The sequence below is a fragment of the Neomonachus schauinslandi genome, chromosome 10 (genome assembly GCF_002201575.2).
Source record: "Neomonachus schauinslandi chromosome 10, ASM220157v2, whole genome shotgun sequence".
NCBI classification, from domain to species: Eukaryota; Metazoa; Chordata; class Mammalia; order Carnivora; family Phocidae; genus Neomonachus; species Neomonachus schauinslandi.
In genome coordinates, this window is record NC_058412.1 from 23539370 (window position 1) to 23559113 (window position 19744).

General features: G+C 46.9%; 1 protein-coding gene across 1 annotated transcript in view; it reads right to left on the reverse strand.

Annotated features, from left to right (window-relative positions):
- The window catches only part of ALK (ALK receptor tyrosine kinase), a 697757-nt gene that overhangs the window by 370675 nt on the left and 307338 nt on the right, over nucleotides 1-19744 (reverse strand). The gene's annotated exons all lie outside the window — the stretch shown is intronic.

Consider the following 19744-nt stretch of genomic DNA (forward strand, 5'->3'; position numbering starts at 1 on the left):
GAAGGAAGGAAGGAAGGAAGGAAGGAAGGAAGGAAGGAAGGAAGGAAGGAAGGAAGGAAGGAAGGAAAAAGAAGAGAAAAGAAAGAGAAAAATCTATGGGCAGCTATGGGGACCGCTATTACACAAAGTTCAAAATTTCAGGCATCAGCACCCCATCAACTTTGACTGCCTTGAGAGACTCCTCCTGTGTGGCTAGTATAGACGGTGTGCTGGAGTTGCCTTTCTGGCAAGCTGAACCCGGTATCTCTTGCTTGAGCTGGAAGCTTGCAGGGAGGAGAGACAGGCCAGGAAAACAGGTGGAGGCTGGAACCAGAGCCACTCAGCTTGGATTGCTTTATGATCAACGTATCCCAGCCTTTTGATGGTGGCCACTCCCCATGGCTGCATCCTAATCAGTCATCAGAGTCCAAGTGATTTGTGGCCACATTATGCTTCCAGACATCTTGGGTTTATACAGAACTCACTAGAGCCTCAGGGAAGCACTGCTAACTTGCCTCATCATATTTAAGAAACCAGTAGTGGTAGCAAAATCACCTTGCTAGATCTTAACATAAGAAATACGATGCTCTGGGTGTCCTGACTTGGGTCTGCATGGAACTTTGGTGATATTTAGGGGCAGGGTTTCCCCAAAACACTCACGTGTTGTTAGGAAGTTAACTCTAGCAAGAAACCAAGGCAAGAATGTGGAAAACTGGTTGTCACATATACTGCTGAAAGGAATGTAAATTAGTTGAAGATTTCTTGTGGAACATTTGGTAAGAACCTTAAAAACCTTACCCTCATCAACTCAAAGCTCAAAATCTGTTTAACAGAAATGATATGGAGGCAAGTAAAAATTTAGTTTCCAGAATATTTTAAGAAATATTGATTATAATAGCATAACAAAAAAAAAGAAATAGCCTAGAAAGGAGAATGGTTAAGTGAAAGAATTCATGCATATGATGGGAGTAGGAGATAAGACTGGAGAACAATCAGTAATAACCTGGAAGATGACCATGATATATATCTATGTAATAAAAAAGTCACAAAACAGAATTACCCTATGATATATGAACTTTGTATGTAAATATACGCATAGAGAGAAAAGAGACTAGGAGGACATGCACCAAAAGGCTAAATGTGATGTTCTTGAGGTCATCAAGTTATGAGTAACTTTTCTGCATTCTTATGCAGATCTTTATCTTCTCAAATTTTCACAATGAACATGTTAATCAAAATAAGTTATAAAAGTGATATTTTTTTAAGATGCGAGGAACTCTTGGTGGTGCTTTATGCAAATGAAGAAGTCATAGTGCAAGAGGGACCTTGGAGAAAATCTAGCAGCTCCACAACCAAAGGCAACAGAAACCACACAGCACCACTTGGTTGTCTGACTGCCTTGTGTTCCCCAAACAGTAAGGACTCACTAGATACGCCATACAGCCTTGCTGATGGGTGGATTACCTATGGCTTATTGATACTGTATGGATACAGGATCACGAGATCAGGGCGTAGAGACGCTGGCCTTGCTGAGAGCCAACAACTGGGACCCGCTGATGTTTTCCATCTCTGTACAGCGGCTCATAAATGGACAGGGGCCAAGCCCGTGTTCTTCTCCACCTGCCCAGCATCTGTCCTGTGCCTGGTACCTCGGAGGCCCTCCAGTACCCTCTGACTCGACCAAGCTTGGATCTGCTCTCTGTTTCTAGCAGGAGTGACTTTTCAAAGACTCTTAGCCAAAAAGATGTCTTCAGACATAAGTTTTACAATCACACAACATCATCAACTTGCTGCTACGCTGGAAACCAAGTTCTGAAAACTTTGCACGCCTCTTCCCTGCGAAGTACCACTGCACAGACTCCCTGAAACAAGACACTCGCTGTCCCCTAGGCAAGTCTCGCCGGGCTTCTACTTTCCCAGCGAAGTGGAAAAGATGAAGCAATTATCTGGGGAGTTCAGGTAAAATGTCAGCTTTCTTCTGAATCTCCTTTCTAGTCTAAATCTCGTTCCAGTTCCAGGAAAGCGTTTTCCTGATTCATTCTGCTACATTTTCTCACTTCCTAGTTTAGTTTCTGAGAGAAGGCTTAGCCTATTAATGTTAAATACTAGGCTCAGAGATGTGTGCACCTCATGCCATCTCTTGGAGGAATATTTTGCCATGAAAAATGGGCTTTAATAACAGAATGTTGAGAAAGATGACACAGAGATGATTTACCCACGTATATATTGTGACATATTAAATTGCAGACAGTTTGGGTGAGATTCGGAGTCTTAAATGAAACATCCAATATCTGCACCAGCACACAGCCAAAGAAACTGCAGAAAAACAAAAACACGAAAACATCCATATGTCACCGGGAGCAGCAGAGCTAGAGCCAAGTCCCCCGCCCCTCCCCCTCCCCCCCAAAATGGCTCTGCCGTGGGTTTGTGCCTAGCTGCGGAGCACTGAACTGAAAAAGTGGTTAATTAATGAAAAACTTAAAATTCAGCAATGAAATTACCTTTCCCAGTGACTGACAAAGGCAGTATAAATAATTCAGTCTTTCCCACAGTTGACTGAACAGAGTGACTTTCCTCTTTTGTCAACAGCATAGAGACATTTTTTTTTCCCCCTGCTGCCACATTTTGTAGCGGTGACAACAAGTGTTACTGCCCAAGTCTAGCTGGGGAAATAAGAAGGGGCAGAGAAAATCAAATTGAGAACTGGTTTCGGTCAGTAATTCTGAGTGTGCAATGTGCTTTTCAGGCTGGTGGTGGCTCAGAGGTTAGGGCAGGCCTTTCAAATGAAGGCTCCCAGTGGTTCCTGGGCACAGTACAGTCACAAGAACCTGGGTGCTAAATGGTCTCCCTACCCACCCCCCCACCCTGCTCTACTTGCTCACTGCAGAAAGAGAAACTGCGGGCTGGGCCCCTGGTCGCCAGAGACGGTAAAGAGAGGGCAGAGAACTAACTCGAACTAGAGGGAGGTCCTTCTTCCCCCTGGGACTTAAAATTGGTGTGTGTTGCCAATGTTTTTCCGGTGGGCCTGGGTGGGAAAAGGCACTGCTGGGGCCATGGGCAGGGACATCTCGTCTACCTGGCTCTTGTGTGCAGTCTGCAGGAGGGACTGACGGAGCACATTCCAGCTATGCGGGGTCTCTCCACTTCTTGCCATGTTGGGGGGTGGAGAGGATGAGTCTTTCTAGAGAGACTGTAGCCTGGGCCCTCGGCAGTACCCCCCTCTTTCCACCCAAGGGAGGAGGCCAGAGGCTGAGTGCTCAGGAGACTTCTGACCACAGCAACCCCTGCTAAGCCCTTTGAACACTGGGTGTTTATTTGCACCTGTATGTGGCTTAAACTACTTGAATTTGGTCCAGTGTGTGAGGCTCCTCATCCTGGCTCAATGAATTCCTCATGTTTCCTCTCATTCATCCTTAGAGCCTGAGCCTGGAAATCAAGTAGCCTGGCTTTGTAACTGCAGGAGTGGTCCTACAACTCATGGCCACCTGCTGAGCCCTTGCCCCTGCCATTCTGGGTCCTTACCCTGATGAAGTCACTTAATCTCGTGTCTATTACTAAATAATTGCATTACTTGAGGAAATCACTTAGCCTTACTACCGAGTCTCAGTTTCCCTGTCTATAAAATGGGACAGATACTAAGATGTGCTTTGTAGAGATTAGGGATAATAACAGATGGGAAAGTACTTAACACAGGATGTCACTCATGCTCAATAAATATAACTTCCTTCCCTTTTCCTTTTCTTTCCCCAAATGAGGTCTTCTTTATAGATGAGGACAAGGAAGCAAGAAGGAGCTAATAGAGTTTCTTAGCCATTGCTTGTTTAATCAAGGAGACACAAAAGGGCTCCTGGGGGCAGCACAGAATCCTTTCTCTGCCCCAGGGCCTGTGCTAAGGACTTAAGGAGTACCCTAGTAGGATAAAAAATGATCTTGGCTCTGAAGGAACCTCCTACTTAATTGGGGAGTAGCCTACCACTGTTGAAACAATTAGCAAATCTCCTGAATAAGAGTCTCTGGGTAAAGAGTTTATCCTTCATCCCTAAGGGAGTCTATTCAGGATTATTTATTTCTCATTAGACTCCCTAGGTCATGCTAAGAGCTGCACAATTAAACTCCTTATATCAAGGAAACAACTAGTAAAACCTGGGATTCTAACAGATTTCTGAAAAGAAAGAAGATAAACGACGAAGGTCGATTCTCAAACTATTGTGGAAAGCCTAGGCCTGGAAGGTGATGTTTAAAGAAACGAGTTGATAATGTATGGTGATTAACATAATAAAAAAATAAATTAATTAAAAAAATTAAAAATAAAGAAACGAGTTGATGCGTGCACACATCATTGTCTATGCAGTTCACAGCGGCTTGGGCTTTAGGACCTCTTTGCCGAGGGGGCCTGCTGAGTTTGTTCACGTCAGATGGCCGGTCCTCAAGGATGTGAAAATTCTGGGAGTGTTGTGTGCCAAGCAGGACACACGTGAACAAAAAGTGTCTGTGTTTGGGCAAGGGCTCTGGGCTGAAAGGGCCCGGAGGGTCACCCAGTCCAGACCACAGGGTCTCCCAGGAGATGGAAATGGTCTTAGCGGAGCAGGCTCTGAGGCCGGGTCCTTGCAGAAAGCACTTCATCAGAAGCTGGTCAACTCCAGCTCCAGAGCAAGGATCCTCAGAGCCTCCGACAAGCAGAGTTTATGTCTTTTGGACTTTTCACTCTCTCAACAGGAAAGCTGGCTCCTTGGGAGTGACTTTGATGAGAACCGAGTTCCCTGACACCAGGCATCCTTGTGTAGAGACCAAATGGCAAACATTTTATCCAATGAGGGCTCCTCAACAAAGACTTGTACTTACCTGTTTCTGAAAGAGGACTATATACTACTTTCTCTCATCAACTTTTTAAACTCGAAGCAGGAAACATAACATCTTTTCAAATGATTAGAACAGAATAATAGAATCCTCTGTTTGTATTATGGATAACTATGGAGCAGAGACTCAGGAAGAGGAGAAGGGGAAACACAGAGATGAAAGAAACAGTTGGAGAAGAGAAAAATAGAAAAGCAGAACATAGATCATTGACAGGCCCAGTGGGATGGGGGAGGCAGCATCACACGCTTCTTCTTCCCGCCTCAGGGTGAAAGATGACAAGGCATACTCTGCAGAGGGGCTGAGGGGCTCCTACACGGTGCCACACAGAGCCCCACACTCAGGGGTACCCAGAGCTCCACAGGGCTCAGCCACACACCAAGCTGGCTTATAAACCAGAACACCAGCAAATGCAGAGAAACTCCAGCTGAAGAATGTGCTGGACCTTACCAGAATGAGTGAAGAATGGTGTGAGAGAGACCTCATCCTCACTTTTACTGGAGACAACTCTGAAATTTTTACCCTGCAACATGGTTAAAGTCCCATCCCATTTTAAAGAAAAACAGGCCCTTGTTCAAAGGATCATTTCCAAATTGTGGTACTTTGTTTAGAATATTTTAGCTGGTGTCAAGCCCTGAGTATAGATGTGGATTTTTCTTGGAAAATACTTTGTGAGGCAGACTTGATGAGAGAGGTCTTGAGCTCTTGATGGAGAATTCAGGACTTTAGACCATCCAGAGAGGTGGCTGGCTACCATTCAAATGAAAAATTTCAGACTTCAGAATGGAATCCAAACACCTCAGCACAGCACTCAAGGCCTGGGGTTGCCGGGCGCTCCCTCATGGAAAGGTCCTTACTCCACTCTCCAACATACAGCTCATAGTTCAGCCATACTGATGACTCCTTCCTGCCCCTGGGCCTTTGCACATGCCTACATGTCTGGCATGCTCCTCCCCACCTTGTCTGCCAGACAAGCACATACCCTCCTTGGCACCTAGCCTGGGTGCCTATTATAGTCTCAAGGCATCTTCTACTTCTTCTCCATAACACCTGCTACCAATTTAATGAGATAATGGTTAAGGTCTATTTACCCCCTGCAACTGTGAATACTCCAAAGGCAAAGCCCACGCAAGTCTTTATCTTCATCTCCTGGCCCAGTATCTCTCAACACATGGCAGTTGAACATACGAATGAAGGCTTCTCTCAAATATTTCCTGCTAAGAAAGTAGCCCTGATCTACCGGCTTCCCCAGGCTGTGGGAGGGGCCTCTTCCCCTTCTTTCCCACAGTGCCCAGCGCATTCCTTCACCCAGCCCTAGACAAGCAGAACAGTGGCTGGCTGTGTGTCTTTGGGGACAAGTCTTCTGCAGTTCTTCTCTCTGAAAAACTAGGCCCCCAAGATGACACTGCTCCCCTCAGGCCCTGCCTTTGAGGCTCATCGGCCTATCTCTCTGTAGATCCAAAGAGGTTTTTATTAAGGGAACCCAATCTCCAGGTGAGCTTTGGGGGAGATGGATGGACTCCCTGCCTTCCTCTTGTCCTGATGAAGAGTTCCTACAGCTGCCTCCATGCCCTCCCTCCCCTTCCATGTAAAACAGGACTGGGGGCTGTCTGCATATAGGCCCGTGCCTGACTTCCGACGCACCTCAACTGCTTCATAAACACCTGATGGCCGATGACTGCTACTTGATGCCACCGCGGGACATAGCCAAGTTACATATTGGTTCATTCGTCCCTCCAACAATGACTTCCTGCATACTTCCTCTGGACCAGCCACTGATCTAGACCAGAGGTCAGCAAACTATGGCCTGAAGGCCAAAAACAGCCTAACACCTGATCTGTATGGCCCACAGGTGAAAATGTTTTTTTACCTTCTTAAGTGGGGATTTTTCAAGACATAAAAATCATATAAAATTCAAACTTCCAGGTCCATAAATAAAACTGTATTGGAACACAGCCAAGCCCACTCACACACGTGTTGTCTATGGCGGCTTTCACACTACAGTGGAGACCTGAGCGGCTGCAACAGAGAATGTATGGCCCCCAAAGCCTAAACTATTCGTGATCTGCCCTTTCCAGGAGCAGTCAACTCCTAATCTAGATGCTGGAATGGAGCAACAGGCCCAGCAAAGTCTCACAGCTGGACTCAGAGGAAGGAGATAGGCCACTGACAAAAAGTGAGAAACGCTACAGAGAAAAATTTAAAAGAAGACGGAGGATCAATGTGAGGGGCGTGAGCAGGTGGCAAGAAGAGACCTCACCGATGGATGGGCATTCGAGCAGAGAGCAGGATGAGACCTGGATGTATGGGGGAGAGATGTGCAGGCACTTGGGAGCACCAAGTGCAGAGACCTCAAGGGAGGAAGGTCCTCAGCCAGAACCTTCCATGTGAAAATGTTCCTGGCAGCACTGATTGCTGCTGGAAGAGACAGACTCGCAAGCTGCACTGTCTCTGGCCGCATCTGGAGAGGGAGTGTGGTGTCGGGGCTGGGGCATGGCTGCAGCGTTGGGAGAGCTCGATGGGACCCAGCTACACTGAGCCTTGTGCTGGCCACTCCTTACCGCTGAAGCAGGGCGGGACATCTCTTCCCAGCCCACCTTGGCTTGTTCAGTGAGATCGTGAACACACAGGCTCTTTCTGAACTGCAATGTGCATGAAGGGGGTAAGCATCACTACGATGGGCTCCTCCCTGCCTGCCTTTGTGGGTGTTTTCTTCTGTTGACTGTAGGCCCCCATGGACTGGCTACCATTCATCTTGAATTCTCCGAGACAGCTATGATTTCATAGGGGGTTCCTGCTGGCCCTATAAACCACCAAAACGTCCCAGAAAGTCTCGTATTTCAGCCTCCAAACTACATCTCCTGACTGCTTCTCACATGAAGTGCTTTCTTGCAGACTCTTGTGAATGAAGATGTGGTGAGAAAAGCCTGACCTCAGGGCACGTGGGCAGGAAAAGGTACAAGTTCTCCAGAACGGCTTTGAGGCCAAGGCTTCCCGAGGGTCAAGGCTTCTACTGTTTCACTGGTGAGGAGAGGGGCTGGCCCTAGATTCCTCTCTCAGCCACCACCGAGGTCCTCAGGAGCTTCCCAGGCACCTGGGTTTTCTGCTCTGGAAAGTGGGATGGGCACGGACCTCCACCACCCCCTTGCTGAAAACGACACGTTTGGGACAAAAGTGAGCTCGTTGCAGTGCCCTGTTCACATAATTAACATCTGCTCTTCGGCCACTTTAGTGAATCCGGGTGGGCGTGACCGTGACCGGAGGCAGTCTAGCCACAAACAATGCGGTTTCCCAACGCAAGGCTCCTCCAAGAGCCTCTGGAAATCCAATGCCGTTTCTGGTCATGCGACCTTTGTTCGCTGATGAACTCTGATTCGCAGGATGGCCACTCGAGGTGAAAATTTTCATAGAACTCAATGAAATCAAATTGACTGTGGTTGGTTTATAAGAGTGAAAATCCATGAGAGGATCCCTGTAATGTAAAAATCACTCTTAAGGAAACTGCCAAATAATAGCTTTTTGCTCCTTTGCAGGATTCCACCAACATCGCCTTCTGCACACTCTTATTTTATGGCAAGTGGTGAGTGTCTCAACCAGGTTGTCATCAGTTTTCATTCTCCTTAGTTACCTAAGTGGCAGCTGAGGTGTGAAATCAAATGATGGCCTCCCCACCCCCGCCGCACCACCCCCATGTGACCGGGTCTCCTCAAGGATAGCTGTAGCTCTGTGACATTTTAATTTGCTAGAATGAGACAGAATGTAAGCAGGAAGGCTCAGGTCTGGGCATTTATCTTGCTTGGGGGAAATTAGTGCTGGCTCGAGAGCACACCCACCACATACACCAATGAAGAACTGCAATTCAATTTGTGTTGGCGGCTTCAGGAGAACAGGGCAACCATTTGTTAAGTGTGGGGTAATTCGACGCCTGTTTTTGCAGAGAAGCAGCACTGAATCCCCAAGTTGGCAATTTTGCCGGCAGATAAGTGAGCTCCCAGCCTTCTGGAAAGTTTCTGGGCAGGAGATTGCTCTTCTGCAGCACTGTGGCCCCAGAGTGGTGTTTCTGTTGGCCACGTCTGCCTAGCGCCAGGCTCGCCAAACACACAGCTGGCAGGGTCCAGGGGGCCTCGCGTCAGGGATGCGGCTGATGTTCTTCTGAAAGGCACACCCTGACAACTCCAGTGTCACACCTGAGAACACGCTGCACACCTTTCCAGCCTCCGCATTCAAGTCTGCCCCTAGGCTCCCTGTCTCACTGCTGGAGATGCAAGGGCAGACAGACAGGCTCTCCAGGCGAGAGCCGGTAGCAGAGGGCTCTCCTGTGACCCCCTGTTCGGTATCACAGTATCCTTCCCTCTTTGGACCACCTGCAACAACTGTCATGTTCTCATTTTCATTGGCATCCATGTATTTTTTTTTTAATTTCTTCTTTAATTTCCTGGTTAACCCATTCACTCTTTAGGAGGATGTTCTTTAACTTCCACGGATTTGTGGTCTTTCCAAAGTTTCATAGCATTGTGGTCTGAAAAGCTGCATGATATGATCTCTATCTTTTTGTACTTGTTGAGGGCTGATTTGTGACCCAGGATGTGATCTATTCTGGAGAACGTTCCATGTGCACTCAAAAGGAATGTGTATTCTGCTGCTTTAGGATGGAATGTTCTGAATATATCTGTGAGGTCCATCTGGTCCAGTGTGTCATTCAAAGCCATTGTTTCCTTGTTGATCTTCTGCTTCGATGATCTGTCCATCACAGTAAGTGGGGTGTTTAGGTCCCCTACTCTTATTGTATTATTATCAATGAGTTTCCCTTACATTTATTATTAATTGATTTATATATCTGGGTGCTCCCAAGTTGGGGGCATAAATATTTACAATTGTTAGATCTTCTTGATGGACAGGCCCCTTAATTATGACATAATGCCCTTTTCTATTCGATGGTAGATGGGTAGAGGTGTCGGGTCAGGACCTGAGCGACCAATTTGCTGCTCAAAACAGAATTACATTTTAGAGACTCTGAAACGACTGAAACAGAGAAATATGATGTGCTGAAAAAAAGTAGAGGCAGCTTATATATCCCCAAATAGTCATAGTACATTTGGAAATGGCCCAGTTTACAAGTATGCTTTGCCTCAAACTCACCTGCCCTTTAAAGTCTCAGAACAGGAGCAAAAACTCCAAGTCCCCCTTTCCCACCTCCTCTAGGGCCAGGGCTGCAGGCTCCAGTCTGGGTAATGTTCTTTATTTTCCTCCCTCAGCTTCCTTCTTAACACCCTGAAGTACCCTTTGACTACAGGCTAGCTTGGCAGTTCCCCCTCTCAACTGTCTATACTAACGTGGTGAGGGAGGGACACGTGTCCTCAGCAGGTGCTCTGTCAACATTTGCCTGGGAAATGGACCCAGCCCATGTTCCATCCTGGTTCAGATCCTTCCTTTGCCTGCCCGGTGTCCTCGAGGCAGCTACCTGCTGATTGTGGGTGCCCCTACAGCCCCTACTTGGAGTCCTTAGGAGGACTTCTCGGCTGCCTGTCAGCCCCCTCGCACCCCTCAGGAGTCCAAGACCTTATCTGTGTTCTTGTACCAAATGGCATTGGAAGTTCGTAAAATAAACTGTGGGGTGTTTGGGTTCAATCTCGGGCCCACCCTTTATTCTCTTTGAGCCCTTTTACCCCTCTGAGCCTCAGGTTCCTCATGTGGAAAGAAATAAAGATATCCCTTTTAGGGGAGCTTAAAGCAGATGACATTTGTAGCAGTCCCCACATGCCCTGTGCTGGCACCCAGTGCTCACTGAATAAACCACGCTTCCTTTCCCAAGGTGTGAAAAAAGGCAAGAAGGGATCCGGTGAGCAGTCCAGGGTCGGGAGTGTGTCAAATTGCCTTACATAGCATAGATAAGATTACACGGGTGCAAGGGAGGGTTGATAAGTTCACACAGAGCAGATCTGGGGCTGAGATGGTGAAGGATTAGCAAAGGCAGAGAAAGGCATCAAGGGTCCAGTCTGGGGGGGATGCTGCAGCTTCGTGCATTGCTGCCCATCACAGGCCTGTCTTTCTAGCCGCCCCCCACCCCAGCTCTGCAAATACAGGAGCTCTTCCCAACCTCCTTGTTTCCCAGATGGCCTAAAACACTCATCTGAGAGCAAATCATGTGCTTGGTGATTCTCTGCCCCAATTCTCACGTGAATTGGCAGGTGATGAATATTTTCCGGCAATGTAAACAAACAGTCTAACCTAATTCTCAAGACAGCCAAGACCTCTCTCTTTGCAGGACAGGGTCTTCTGTTCTTGAAGCCATGCTGCCTTCCTGGATCAGGGAAAAACTGAGAGGAGGTGCTGGGTAGCACGGACGTGAGGCCAGGACGACAGCCCCGGGCTGCTGGGGCTCTTTCCCCTGGGCAAAGAAGAGCAAGAGAAGATCTTGATCTGCAACAGCTCAGGGAGGGGTCACAGGGAATAGTGCCCTGGATTAATATGCTCTCCGTTAAGACACCTGAGTCCAGTTTATTAATAGACTCGTAAGCCGCCGAAGCTGGACGGGCCTCTGAGACAGCTCAGGCCAGGGCTCTTCCGAGCACGCTGTGCAGAGCCCTCAGCTTGTGAAGGGCCTCAGGGCCTGCTAGGGGGTGTGGAGGAGACCGAGAAGGCCCCCGTTCTCCCCTGCCTTTGACCAGAAGCACTCCTCTCTCCATTTCTTTCCTAACGCTGGGGCGTGTGGCCAATGAAGGCTTCACCTGGAAAACCAGGGTTTCATCGCAGCCAAACGAAACCAGCCACAAAAGCCCCAGAGGTGGTTTATTCCATGTCCACATTCATGTCCAGAGAATTGAGGAGACTTGCCTAAGGTCACCCCGGCTGGTTAGTTGAGCTCTTCTTCCCTCCCCGACCCTGGCCTGCCCCTCAGGCGGTCTTTGGGCGCCCTCTGTGCTCTCTGGGCTGCCGTGCCAGGAAGAGCAGTCCCGGCCAGCTGAACTCGGCAGCTGGAGGCAATGTTCCCCGCAGTCTCGGGCAAGCAGCGGTCGGGGGCGGTGAGATGTTGGAGGAGTTCCTCATATCTGTAGATGGCCCTGCCGAATGGGTCTGGAGCTCCACAGGACATGAGGCAGCACCGAAGAGCCCGGAGCTCAGGGGTCCTGCCCGGCCTCTGCAGCCAATTTGCCATGTGACTCCGGGGGAGTAATTATGTCTTTGCGTCTCCTCCTCTACGGACAGATTATTTCCAAGACCCTTCCAGCTTGAGAATTCTAGGCTCTCATCTTTAACGACGACCTCAACCTGGCACCAGTGTTTGTGTTTGCAATCAACTTGCTACAAAAAATAGGTCTCTGCTCCTCCTTTCTATCCTCACAAACTTCAGGTGGTTGCCTTAAATATTCCCTTATTGGATCTGACCTTCAAAAAGGTGACCTTCTGGTCCATGTGGGGGCGACATGATAGAAAATGTTCAGCCCAGCTTTGATGATGTGCAAGAGAAGCCTACACCCCCCCCAGGCCCCACAGCCTTGGCAATGTCCTCTGTGCTCTTAGCTGGTATTTTGCTCTTTTCCTCTTTCCGGCAAACTAACTCTGCATACATGAGCTATCCCGAGGTTTGTCCAAGAGCACCTGCTATGTGCCAGACTTGAAAAACTATGCATATAGCCAACTAGTCAGACTAAGAAACAGCTGCTCTGAGGGATGGGTGAGCCCCCACGGAGCTCTTTAGGGGTGTGGAGACAGGACGTATGGCAGGCCGAAGGCAGTTCCTTGTGCTTTGGATACTGGCTATGAAGAGGAAAGGTTAACAGACCCCTCAGCAGAGTCTTCAGTCTTGGCTAAGCTAAGCACGTGGATATATTGCCCCCAAAGAGGGCATAATTCTAGGAGTCAACAGTTTCAAGTTCTTCACCCACCAGAACCCGGACTCATTGTAGGAAAAAACAATGATTCACTCTGAGGCTTCAGAACGGTATTAAATTACTTGTCCATTACTATGTGATTTATGCCGGGATTAGGCTGGAGGTCCCTGCATTGCTTTCTCCTCCTCACCCAACCCACCCCTCCATTCCAACCACTGCCCGAATAGCCACAGAATTTATCACACAGAAATTGGCTTGGAGACCCAGCGCTGTGGCATTTTCTTTCTGCTAGGGGTTTTTTGCTACTGTGTGGGTTTTATGCATATGTCCAGATGATTCTCATATTAAGCCACCGGAAAAAAAAAATTCAATTTGTTTTTTATTAAAGTCCAACCGCTGCCCTGCCAGTCAAACCCATTTATCTCACTGAGCATGGATTGCTCATGCCAACTCGTGATTACCGTACGCTACCTCGATAACAGCCTGCTGATTATCCCAACATCTGTAAAGCTGCCTTTTGTAAATTACATTGCAACTAATGAAGCCCAGATGCACTCGCTTCGGTGTCCTCCCTCGCTCTGCCTCTCTCTGTCACGCACAGGAGCCAAACCAAGGCCAGCGCTAGCATCTGAACGTCGTCATGATCACCGGAGCCTGGGACTTCAGGCCCAGCCACAGCAGAGGCCGCCTTTGCTGGGGCCACGTGGAGATCAGGTTTACATAATCCCCCTCTGATTCAGCACGCTTTCTCCCAAAGTTTGATTGGGAGTCCGATTAGAGCTCCATTATTACGGTCTCTGCAGAAAATCCAGACACCAGGCAACACTTTAATTTGGGATAATAAGGAAGATGAACAACATGTGGAGCCGGTCGCGGAGGTGCAAGGGCTGTGATTTTCAAATTAGGCTAAACAGATGTGGAGGGGAACGTTGCCATCCGCATGACAGTTGGGTTCAGCTTGAATAAAGACAGGCCCTGACGTGGTTTGGGGCTATTTCTGCCGCCCTGCGGCCCGGTGGCGGCAGGTCCAAGAGGATGAGCAGCAGGCTCGCGCCACTGGGCTCAGCAGTGGTGGGTTCGTCGCTTTCTGCTCAGAGACAGCATAAATGCTGAGAAGGAAGTGTCAAGGCCAGGACTAAGAGAGGAATCGGTCTTGCTGAACATATGGTGCCTCTTTCCCCAAGGTCAAGTTCTTCCACGCGGCTCTAAGGCCTTACAGTGCGGTTCCTGGAGGAACCACACAGAGCAGAGCCTGTGCTCAGCAACAGCTCAGGGGAAGGGTCTTACTTAGTGGGATTCATCCGTAGCCCCAGAGCCAAGGGAACACCGGTGAGGACTGCATTCCTGTGCCGGCCTCCCAGCAGGCTCTGCTCACCATTTTCTGCTGTCAAAGCCCTAGAGGAAGACAGAGAGACAGGCAAGGGGAACTGCAGCCTGGGGGCCCCTCAAGGACTAAAGGTTCCTGGCCAAGGCTGGAGGTGGGAGTCATTTGGACCAAGAGCCAGAGCTGCAGGAAATGATGACCATCACAGATGACCAGAGCAGTGAAGGACAGGCAGGGACCCCTGTCCTTGGACTTTCATATCAAGAGTCTCTTTCTCCTCTCTTTATACTTCTTTCTTTCCAAATTAGAATAATTTCTGAGAAGACTAGCATTAGGGTCTGCCAAGCTTTTGCCCCCGAGAGCTGAAGTGCCTCTTCTGCTTCGTTTCCTGTCTCTCAGGCAGACAGAAGGGTGTGGAAGGCCAGGAGATAGGGAGTGTGGGTGCGGGTGAGCAGGGGTGACTCTGCAGAGCGGGCTGCAGGGTGACAGGCATTGTGCCGTTCTACGCCTCCCCCATCCGGAGTGCAGACTCAAGTCGAACATTCACTCAACAAGCATCGATCAGGCCCTGTCTATTTGGAAGGCACTGGGCCAGTGTGGCAAAGACACAGCTCTGACCTTGTGTTGTTTGCACACAGGCAGTCCCTGACCTCATGCTGTTTGCACTTTTCAGAGACCAGAAGATCCGCACAGACAGAACCGTGTCTGGAGGAGAGGGTGGGATGAGTGCCTAAGAGTGTCGGAACCAAAGCAGCCCACAGGGACAGCAGACAAGTGTGGCCTTCTTGTTGAGGCAATCCTGAAGACTCATGGGGGAAGGAGAGGGTGGAGTAGACCCTAGAAACTCCATCCCAAATCCTGGAAGAATGGGAATCTTGCTTTCCTTCTATGTGGGATTTTTTTTTTTCTTCCCTAAATGCAAAATGGATTTTGCCCTGTATTTTTTTTTTTAAGATTTATTTATTTATTTATTTGGGAGAGAGAAAGAGAGAGTGAATGGGGGCAGGGCCAGAGGGAAAGAATCTCAGGCAGACTCCCTGCTGAGCGCAGAGCCCAACATGGGGCTCGATCTCACCACCCATGAGATCACCACCTGAGCTGAAACCAAGAGCCAGACGTTTAACCGGCTGAGCCACCCATGCACGCTGGGTTTTGTCCTGTATTTTAATAACAAGACCTGGAGAGGGAGTTTGAGGCAGGAGCTCATGGGACCAGTCTGATAACTATGACCTAAAACTGGGGCCTTGAGTTTGGGTAGGTGTCAGATTGTTCAGAAACCCTGTCCTGCATATTCTCACCTGTCCTGTATCTGCCAGGCTGTGGCGGGGCTACATGGCTGGCAAATTAAAGGGACACCGTGATGGGATCTCATCTTGTTTGCTTCTGTGCCAATGATCTAAAGAATCTCACTGTAATTTGGGGGAATGGGATTCTCCAAAGTCTGGCATCCATATTCCCTTCCAAGGAGTGGTCAAATTGATTTCACAGACAGAAACAGAGGGAGACAGAGTACAAGACAGGGGCACAGACTGAATCAGAGAGAGACAGGATTTTTTCCACCATCTTCACACAGGGAAAAGAATGAAAAGTCAGAATTCAAGCCCAGCTCCCTTCTTAATTCAGAGAAATTGTTCTTTTCCACGACACGTTGCTTCCTGCTGTTATTTACATAATATTATAATAAAACTAAACATTTGCATCATGCTTCCAAATTTGCAAAGCGTTCTGAGTCTTAAGATTGCTTGGTGATTCTTTCTCCATTCTTAGTCTCTCTTTAGAGATGAAGAAATTAAGTCACCGGACACGGGGGATGATTTGCTTAAGGCTATGCCACTGGCCAGTGGGGATCCCCACAGCCCGCCTCTCTATTCAAGAAAGCTTCCCCCCTGCAACCAAACGTCCTGCTCTCTGCTAGACCTCCAGTCACAGCAGAGCCCTGAGCGGAGAGCATGAGTCAGACACTTCATTCTAATTCCGAGCCCTCATGACCTCCGTTTCCTGATTTCTAACGTCAAGATGAAAATACTCCATCTGTCCTCTTCCTTTTCCTGTTCCAATTACCATGAGAAATCTGCTTCCTTCTTCCCTAAAAGCCCTTTCTTGGGCGCTCTTCTCTGATTTCTTCTGTGGCTGGACCCCTGTGTGTGCCAGGGACGTCTCTTCCTTGCTGTTTGGCATTTGTCCTGCCCCCTTCTCTTGCAGACACAACCACCTGATCCACCAGATAAACCCTTTGACAGAAAACGTGGAATGTTAACAGGCTGAGAGCTGCCATATGCCTCTGGGGCATTGTATGGCCTCCAGTAGCAATCTCATTATCTGCCTAAATTTGTTTACTAAATAAATGAGACAACCTATTTATTTATCATGTAAATCTAATTAGAGTCCTGATTTATTTACTCCATGTCTATCAAGGTCTCACCACCTTCTCCAGCTCTGCATCCCCGCTGCTCCAGCCAGGGTGTATGGCAATAAAAGTTAACCCTCGTGTTTGGATCTTGGCCCTACAGTAGCAGGGAGCAGAGTTCTAAGGGCAAAACCTAGATGAGGTAGGATGTGAGGGGTTGGCATTCAAGGGACTGAGCACCCCTCCCCCACTTGCCAAACAAAATAAAAAACTTCAAAGAATCACCAAATCTGAGTGGGGTTCCTATGAGCAAGAGTCCCAGGAACCACCGTGGAGTCAAACCTAGTAGGATTTCACGCAAGGGCAAGGATGTAGTGAATCCATAAGAAACCACATGCAGTCACCTCATGATACAGGGAGCTTCCTTTTTTATTATTTGTTAAGTTGATGTTCCTCTTCCTTTAAAAGCAATACATGTTCCTTGGGAGTTTTTCCCAAAGTCAAATCTGAGAAAGACCCATGGCTGGTTCATCTGGATCTTAACAGGAATTATGCAAAAAATAAAATAAAATAAAATAAAAATAAAATAAAATAAATAAGTCAAATAAATTTGGGCAACCCCGAATAATTAAATACATTTGATTTGGTGATCATGTACCACCACGTGGCCCATGGAGTACACAGGTGTCCTCACACCCCTAGGACCAGAGAAATGTGTCCTTTTCTCATGGAGAAACTCAGCGATCATAGATGTGCAGAACTCAGTCCTAGAGTCTACTGGATACGGCCAAAGGATCAGAACTGCTTTTTTGATTTACATCTTGGTATGGTGAATCAGCTCATATTTAAAGGTCATTGTAAGCAATGCTGCATAAAATGCACGGCTGTGATTATTATTCAGATGATGTTGAATATTGGTCTCTCTTTAAGAATCCATATGATGGGGCACCTGGGTGGCCCAGTTGGTTAAGCATCCAACTCTTGGTTTTGCCTTGGGTTGTGATCTCAGGGTTTTGGGATCAAGCCCCAAGTCGAGCCCCCTGTTGGGCTCAGTGCAGAGTCCGCTGGAGATTCTCTCTCCCTCTCCCTCTACCCCTCCCACTTGTGCTCTCACTCTCTAAAGTAAATAAATCAAAATCTTTAAAGAAAAAAAGAACCCGTACGAAACATTTCTCTCTGGTCAGTTTCAGACCACAAATATTTTTACTAAGCAATTAAAGATTTCATTTCACTTTAGACACACTGTGAATTTTGTAACTGAAAAGCATTTCATGCTTCCTGAGGACCTCTAGGAAGCCTACAGCCAAATCTGTGGTTTTCTCTATCAGTATAATACATTGTGTGGTGTTTTGTACTAGGGACATTCTGAGATCCATAGTAACTTTCTTACCGCATCTTCTCCTTCACCGTAATTTCTTAATTATTTTTAGTGTTTTTTATTTGGTTTACTTATTCCTATTTTTATTTTTATTTATTTTATTTATTTTATTTTTTTTTAAAGAATTTATTTATTTATATGACAGAGAGAGAGATAGCGAGAGAGGGAACACAAGCAGGGGGGAGTGGGAGAGGGAGAAGCAGGCTTCCTGCCGAGCAGGGAGCCCGATGCGGGGCTCGATCCCAGGACCCTGGGATCATGACCTGAGCTGAAGGCAGACGCTTAACGACTGAGCCACCCAGGCACCCCCTTATTCCTATTTTTAAACCTGAAGTTCTTTTTGGAATTAGGCAAGGTATGAATGCATAATTAAAAATTTTTAAATGCTCATTTTAAGTGCTGATGCACAGAAGAAAGTGAAATTTACGTGTAATGACAACACCTAGAGAAAGTTATAGACTGCTCATAGAAAATTAGAATCATACAACCTATACAAGTTTGTATCTTGCTTTTTCCACTTAATTACATCCTAAGCATTTTTCTGTTACCTTAAATATTCTCTGTATTGAACACTTTCTTCTTTGAGGGCTTTCAGTGTATTTTCAAGATTTTTTTTTTATGTTATAAATAATGCTGCATTAAAATCCTTTTTGTTCCAGTTTTTAGTTGTTATTTTAGGATAGATTCCTAAGAGAATCAGTAGTTTGAAGGATACAAACACTTTTAATGCTCTTGATAGACACTGTACAACTATTGTCCAAAACCACTAGATCAGTCTCCATCCCTGTCAGCAGCACAGTGACTTCACTGGCATGATTGCCTTATATTATCATTTAGAAACTTTGCTAATTTTGTAGTTGAAATCAATTTATTTTTTAATTTGCATTTTTTTAACATCCACCGCCATACACTGTTGCAAATTTAACTTGCATTTTAGATGATTAGAATCTAAATCATTTTTCTTCTCTTTATTGATCTTTTTCATGTATTTTTCTTTGAGTTATTGCTTTGTATCAGTTGCCCATTTTTCTTCTGGGGGTATTAATGCTTTTCTTTTTTATTTATATGAGGTTTTTTATGTGTATAAAATAGATCAACTGTTTTCCTATGAATTTTTGGAGCATATGTTTGTGTTCTCATTGTGTTTATAATTTTTGATTGTAGGATTTTAATTATCTAATCATCTCAACAGATCTGTTCAATTTATTTTAATTCTTATCTACATTTGAGGAAGAAATAACTATCCACATATATTTTCTTTAAAGTTTCCAAAAATGTTTTGATTTTTTAAATTTAGCTACATTTAGCTAAAATCCAGAATTTATTTTGGTATATTTTGGGGCTTCTGTGCCCATAGGATGTATCAACCTCTCCAATATCCTCCGGGCTAGTGGTTCTGCTCTCTAACCTGGGAAATAGGAACCTAGCATTCACTTAGGCTGGCCTCTTGGAAGAAAGTAATACAGCTAACAACCTATGTGGTATGATTAGAATTGAATCAGGAAGATATATCCCCCCACTGCTACATACCAAAAAATATATAGTACCTTTAGCATGTAGGGACGGGTCCCAAATTTCACCATTAAATATGAATCCCTTTTCTTTGTACTAGATTACAACAAACAAAAAGCAAAAGCTGGGAAAGTAAAATCCTTGGTTCCCAGAATTAGGCGTGATTATGTCCCAAGACTTTTAACAAAGAGTTCCAGACTCAGTGGGACAAAATCCAGGAGAGAGGAGCAGTGGGTGAAGGCATCCCTGGGGCTGAGGTGGCGGGGCCTCACCAGCAGGTGAGGGTAGGGCTGGGATCACTGTTTTGCCTCTGCCTCTTCCTGCTCCTGCTTCCCCTAGCCTGAGAGCTGGCTTAGCTCCCCAGGGGACCTTCTCCAAGGATGGTGAGTTCAGGAAGGATGCAGCAGTCCTGAGCGTGCACACCGAGCAGACCAAGGGGTGGGACCGAGCAACCTGCTCAAGGTCGCACAGCCTATAAGCCGTGGGGCTGGAACGCTCACCCGGGTCTCGGGAATCCT